Raw genomic sequence first — 7500 nt, forward strand, 5'->3', positions numbered from 1 at the left:
GTTTGGCCGCTCCTAAGTCTTCATCAACTCAGCTGGCCCCCTTCACACTAACTCTTTCCTTAGTGTTGAGCACACGTCTAGGATTTACGTATGCCATTTCTTCTCCATCCTTCCCCACGGAAGTAGCACTAGGCTGTGCTCTCAACAGGCAGTCCCTTGCGAAGTGCTTCCCCTCGCAAATAAAACAGCCCAAACATGATTCCGAAACATTTTCTTGCCCTTGGCTTCTGACTCCCCATTGTCATCAGCCCTCTTAGGTTCTCCACCTGCAAGAAATAAGAATGAGACAGTGCTGTTACGCCCAGCACCAACTCAGTTTCGATGATCCACTCCATCTCATGTCGAAGTCTTTCGGCAAGTCCCTCCAAGTCCATTTGTAACCTGCCATAGCACAAACACATAGCATCCCAGCATCAAGTTTCGTCTGACCTGGTTCCCCCATGCGCTACTGTCATGCCCCAGAAACTTCGTCATGCACACAAGATTTCGCTGACGCAAAACAGCCCCAACTGTTTTCAACCTTCGCTGTATGTTTCGTCCACCGAAAACTCGCAACCCTTTGTCCCAACAAAGGTCATTGGCATTTTGCTTCCATCACTGCAATCCATCGCAATGCCCAAAATAGCCACTCGTACTGATTTCAAGACAGCACACAAAATCATCTTCGTCGACGATTTTGGCTTCCACACCAAGCCCACTGAATCGGCTGCCGAATCTGTCACCCAGTCTGTCCCTCGACATCGCGCAGACTCTTTGAGACACACCCCCACGGTACTGCCTCCTCTGTTATGCCTCCAATCCTGGTCCCAGCGTGACTAAAGTCTATCTCAGCCACTGTCTTCTTCACCCTGAACTATCCATCATCAAGGTCTCCACCGAAGACATCAATTCTGCCTCCCCAAAGGCAGTAAGCACAACAAATCTTCGTAGATTCGTCTGCCCTCAACTTGGTCTCTGGATTTTGCTTCCACCTCCCTGAACATTCATCTCCCTGAACATTCCTTCCTTGAGATGCACAACAATCCCTACGTTCTGCCACCAAGGCAGCAAGCAAGGCCAGACCGCATCCACTCCGATATATGCTGGCTCATGATGACTGAATTCCATCTCGGTCATCTAGCAAACGTATAAGGTTTACGTATGCCTAATCTCAAACGCCATCTTCCACAATGACAACTTCAAGGTTTCCCCTCCTTGGGCAACAATCTCATACAAAGTAATTTCCATCGCAAGAGAACAACAATGCAAATTTCAGTTTCGAACCCTTACCGATTTGCCTTCTCGTCTGACGGTCCATCATCAGCAGCAACAAGTTTAGGCTCTCCACGTTTACTTGCTTCTTCTTCTGTCTCGCCCCATCCTTCCCTCAAGGCTTTGACGAAAATACAGAAGCACCCAGTAGCCCCTCCGCTGGACCCTGCTCTCAAGCCTGCCAGTCCATCTGACAGTTTCAATGGCCGAATCAGCACCCATTTTGCGCTGATCCCTTCATCATCACTTTGCGTCGCCCATGGAGTTAAACCCCCCAAAACTCCGCAGCCCTTTTGAACACCAACACTGCCCAAAATGCTAGAAAGTTTACCTCAAATGGTTCGGAACAAATCAGCCCTTCGATCTGCCCTCACAGAACAGCCCATCGTCTGTGCTACGAAACAGTCCATCGTTTCGTCAAGAACGCAAGCTGCGCTCTCCTCCAAAGTTTCTGCCAGTCCCATCGGCAGCAGCAATGTTTCCCTCAAATCAGTGCCTTCGATTTGTCCAGAGAAACATCAGCATTCTCGTTGCTGATCATTGCGCTGGAATCTGCCTATCCCTTGGCAGAAGCAGTAGTCCTCCCAAATCACTCCGTTGATTTGGCCGCAGAATCATTCTAGTCATCCTGCAAAGACAGCAACAGCGCTCTGATACCACTTGTCACGGGGGTGATTTTTCGCAACGAAATCCAACCCGTGCGGCAGCCTAGTCCCTCACTAGACTCAGCCTTCCCTCGCCACTCCCACTCGTGTTTGCCTAGTAACTAAGCAAGCGGAATACACAAGCAAGAATAGGAATCAAAGTGCACAACAAGCTTTACAGGAAATCTTTCCCAACCTTTATTAATCTCATACACAAAGGAAACTATACACAAATCCGTATGTGTGCTATGCACAAAGTTTACATGCTACACAAGCTACCTCTAACTAGTGTTCTTGCATGCCCCTACATGCTGGACATCCCCACCCGAATGCCCTTACATCGTGAACATTCCCACCCGAACGCTCTTTACATTTGGAACACTCTCCCCCGAATGCCCTCTACATTTGGGAACACCCTCACCCGAATGCCCCTCCACACACAAGAGCTGCATCTTGTATTTATAGACAAGCAAAGGAGCTGCAAAGGCTCCTCCCCATTATCCCCCATTTTCAGGAACTAGTGGAGCACTACCTCTCCCCCACGCTCCCATGTTTTCAGGACATGGTGGAGCACTACCTCACACCCATTATCCCATGTTTTCAGGACATAGTGGCCCGGCCAGCACCCAAGTTATGCTCCCATGTTCTGCCTCCCATGAAGCTGCCACTTTCCCCATTTTCGGGCTGTCTGCTTGCCAGCCCCAGCTGCCAGTTTCTGCTGCGTCAGCTGCTGACTTAGAAGGTCCATCACCTAAGTCCCACGTCCATGCCAAGTCACAAGCTCAAAGACTCGCATAGACCATTGCATGCTGCCTGCCGAATTCATTTCTGCCTATGCAAGGCTGCCGCAATCCATCGCTGCCGAATTCTAGGCAGTGTGCCTTCGTTGGCGCGTCCCAGCGCCTAGAGCTCTTTTCCCATGCCTTGGACAGTCCCTCGCCCAAGTTTCCAATCGTGCCAAGTCGAGCCCCTGACTTGCACAAGTTGCTGCGCGCTGCCGAATCCGCATCTGCGTGCAGGCTGCCCCTGCCTACGCTGCCGAATTCGCATATGCGTGCAGGCTGCCAATCTCTGCGCTGCCGAATTCGCATCTGCGTGCAGGCTGCTCCTGCCTACGCTGCCGAATTCTGCGATAGCCCCAATTCTCGTCAGCCTACCTCCTGACGAGGCTTGGACAGTCCCTCGTCCAGCCCATGTTCGTCAACAATCTTTGCTGCCGATTTTCCCTTGACGAACCTACAGCCGCATAAATCTGCGCTGCCGATTTCTCGCACTGATGGCATGGCTGCCAGCACCCTCAGGCCTTGTTTTGGCCAGCCAGCCAAAGCGTGCACCTTGTGCACATTTGACACTGTGACAGTAGGCCTCTATCCTACCATCGAAAGTTGATAGGGCAGAAATTTGAATGATGCGTCGCCAGCACGAAGGCCGTGCGATCCGTCGAGTTATCATGAATCATCAGAGCAACGGGCAGAGCCCGCGTCGACCTTTTATCTAATAAATGCGTCCCTTCCAGAAGTCGGGGTTTGTTGCACGTATTAGCTCTAGAATTACTACGGTTATCCGAGTAGCAAATACCATCAAACAAACTATAACTGATTTAATGAGCCATTCGCAGTTTCACAGTCTGAATTAGTTCATACTTACACATGCATGGCTTAATCTTTGAGACAAGCATATGACTACTGGCAGGATCAACCAGGTAGCATTCCTTGGCGACACCACGACCCGCACGATCCCCGACGCCGATGAGACGAGGGGGGACGAGACGGGCGAGGAAGTCGTTCTTATCGGGCACGAGCGGCTCGAAATGGGCGGTCGCAGGGGCGGAGGCCCCCGCGCCGGCATCGCATTCTGCATCCGAAAGCACGAGCGATCGCGCGCGGGCCAGTTCGGCGGGAGTCCGCTCGACTGGAACACGGGCGCCACTGCTAGGCTCGCCCCGCGCCCCCGAGGAGGCGCGCGGCGGGGAGAGGGACAGCTTCACATTCGAGTTCCACCGAAGTGGGTACGCAGCACAGGAACCCCGCCTCGCCGCAAGGCACCCAGGGGGCCTTGGGCCGAGAGTGATGGGGGCAGCAGGCCGACAGTTCGGTGCACCAGCACGGAGCCTGCCGACACGGACAGCCCGATTACCGCTCATGCGACTCTGCGTACACGCGACAACAATCCCGACGAGCGAACCACGGCCACGAGAGCAAGTGGAAACACCCGAGCGAGATCGTGCCCGCACCGCTGGACGCGAAGTATCTCGAAGGGACAAGCAACAAGCCGGACGCGAAGGATCTCGAAGGGACAAGCGACAGGCCACGGGGGGAAACGACAGGGACAATCATGCGGGGGGCTGTCTGCCCCGGCTCGCAAGACGGAGGCCAGGCCTCGGCAGCGGGCACGTCACGCCACGAGGTCGGGGATTGCGAGGAGAGCCAACGCATGGGCGCGCGCACGACAATTTAATGCCACGCCCACGCCAGCGTAGAGCTCTCCTCGCAATCCCCAAGCTCGGCGGTCCGCACCAGCCGCGTCGGCCAGGCCTCCATCTTGCGAGCACGGGCAGCTGCCACCGCAGCCGGAGGCGAAGGATCTCGAAGGGACAAGGGACAGGCCGCGGGGGGGGATGACAGGGACAATCATGCGGGGGGCTGTCAGCCCCGGCTCGCAAGACGGAGGCCAGGCCTCGGCAGCGGGCACGTCACGCCACGAGGTCGGGGATTGCGAGGAGAGCCAACGCATGGGCGCGCGCACGGCAATTTAATGCCACGCCCACGCCAGCGTAGAGCTCTCCTCGCAATCCCCAAGCTCGGCGGTCCGCACCAGCCACGTCGGCCAGGCCTCCGACTTGCGAGCAGGGGCAGCGGCCACCGCCGCCGTGACGTCGCGGCAAGCAGACAGCCGCGCAGCAGCTGCCAGCACCTTGGCACAAGCACGGCAAATGAATGCCACGCCCACGCCGCGGATAAGCAGCCCCAACGCGCCCGACGGCTTGGAGCGGGTCCCGAAGACGGTGGCCGGAATCGGGTCGTCGCCGGCCGGAAAACGGGTCATCGATGCCAGCAATACTTCGGGCCATGAGGCCCCCCACCTTAGTCCGAGTTTAGCAACAGCCCACATATCCCCCGCGGCAGGCCTATGGGCGCCAGGCCAGCGCGCCCCATGGCCAGTCAGGGGGCACCCCCCTAAAGAGCAATAAGTGTCATTGAAGCTCTGGCATGGGGAGACACTACTAGGTCCCAGCTGTCACCCCCCCTCTAAAAAATTCATTTCTTGGTATTTTGAGCTGAAATTTTGCACAGAGGTTGGCAAAAATCCAATCCAACTTTATTAATTTTTCCAGAATTTTTCGAGGTCGGGAAGTATTTTTTTTTATTTTCCTACCATTAAAAATCGAGGAAATCGGAAAAAATAGGAACCGGCTCGGAATGACCCCAAATTCAGTGGGCAGCCTCATAAAAATATGGCTGATTTTACTGGATTGATTTCATGTGGAAAGCACGACGTTTTGTTGTAGGAATGCGGGAACCCCGGCGGCTCGCCTGCCGCGGCCAGCGACGTCGGGCTGGCCCCTGCAGCGCCTAGCCTCTCCCACGCGGGGGGCAGGCCAGAACGCGGGGGGCCAGGGCCCGAAGGCAGCCCCCCCGCGGGCGAGAGAGCAAGCCAGCAGGGGCTGTCGCCTGCCGCGGCCAGCGACGTCGGGCTGGCCCCTGCAGCGCCTAGCCTCTCCCACGCGGGGGGCAGGCCAGAACGCGGGGGGCCAGGGCCCGAAGGCAGCCCCCCCGCGGGCGAGAGAGCAAGCCAGCAGGGGCTGTCGCCTGCCGCGGCCAGCGACGTCGGGCTGGCCCCTGCCGCGGCCAGCGATGTCGGGCTGTCGCCTGCCGCGGCCAGCGACGTCGGGCTGGCCCCTGCAGCGCCTAGCCTCTCCCACGCAGGGGGCAGGCCAGAACGCGGGGGGCCAGGGCCCGAAGGCAGCCCCCCCGCGGGCGAGAGAGCAAGCCAGCAGGGGCTGTCCGCGCGTCGCGCAGCGCGGCATGGCTGCGGGGGCCGCGCGCGCGCGCCCAAGCGCCCAAGGGCCCCAGGCCCTCAGGCCCCAGCGCCCCAGCGCCCCAGCGCCCAGCGCGGGCGGGCGCGCGCGCGCGTGTGGTCTTTGAGGGGCGCCGGCCTGGTGGCTCCCTAAAGAGCAATAAGTGTCATTGCAGCTCTGGCAGGGGGAGACACTACTAGGTCCCAGCTGTCACCCCCCCTCTAAAAAATTCATTTCTTGGTATTTTGAGCTGAAATTTTGCACAGAGGTTGGCAAAAATCCAATCCACCTTCATTAATTTTCCCAGAATTTTTCGAGGTCGGGAAGTATTTGTTTTAATTTTCCTACCATTAGAAATCGAGTAAATCCGCAAAACTAGGAACCGGCCCGGAATGACCCCAAATTCAGTGGGCAGCCTCATAAAAATATGGCTGATTTTACTGGATTGGTTTCATGTGGAAAGCACGACGTTTTCTTGTAGGAATGCGGGAACCCCGGCAGCTCGCCTGCCGCGGCCAGCGACGTCGGGGACGCTGGCCTGCGCTGTCGAGCCCGCGAGGGCTGTCTCCGCGGCAGGCCCCCCCTGAACGGGGCACGACAGGCCACCGCGCTGGCTCGTCCAGCGTCGACAGTCCCTCGTCCAGGTTTCAGATCGCGCCAAGTCGAACCCATGACCTGCTCAAGCCATCGTGCGCTGCCGAATTCGCATCTGCGTGTAGGCTGCCATTCCACGCGGCAGCCCCTGTTTTCGTCAGCGTGCCCCCCTGACGAATTTTCCTGCCTGGCCCAGTCCAGCGTCCAGCCCCTGTTCGTCGAAAAATCTGCGCTGCCGATTTTCCACGCGGCAGCCCCTCTTTTCGTCAGCGTGCCCCCCTGACGAATTTTCCTGCCTGGCCCGGCCAGTCCAGCCCCTGTTCGTCGAAAAATCTGCGCTGCCGATTTTCCACGCGGCAGCCCCTCTTTTCGTCAGCGTGCCCCCCTGACGAATTTTCCTGCCTGGCCCGGCCGGTCCAGCATCCAGCCCCTGTTCGTCGAAAAATCTGCGCTGCCGATTTTCCACGCGGCAGCCCCTGTTTTCCTCAGCGTGCCCCCCTGACGAATGTTCGTCGAAAAATCTGCGCTGCCGATTTTCCACGCGGCAGCCCCTCTTTTCGTCAGCGTGCCCCCCTGACGAATGTTCGTCGAAAAATCTGCGCTGCCGATTTTCCACGCGGCAGCCCCTCTTTTCGTCAGCGTGCCCCCCTGACGAATTTTCCTGCCTGGCCCGGCCGGTCCAGCCCCTGTTCGTCGAAAAATCTGCGCTGCCGATTTTCCACTCCGCAGCCCCTGTTTTCGTCAGCGTGGCCCCCTGACGAATTTTCCTGCCTGGCCCGGCCAGTCCAGCGCCCAGCCCCTGTTCGTCGAAAAATCTGCGCTGCCGATTTTCCCCGACGAACCTGCAGCTGCACAAATCCGCGCTGCCACTGCCCCATTGTCTGGACCAACAGTCTTTTCCATCAAGCCCTGGACTATAAATCGTCCAGACTCATCGCCAGCACCCGCTGCCGATTCTGCCGACTTTGCCGATTTCGTCGGCGCTGCCGATTC

This window comes from Populus nigra, chromosome 2, assembly GCF_951802175.1.
Source record: "Populus nigra chromosome 2, ddPopNigr1.1, whole genome shotgun sequence".
Lineage (NCBI taxonomy): Eukaryota > Viridiplantae > Streptophyta > Magnoliopsida > Malpighiales > Salicaceae > Populus > Populus nigra.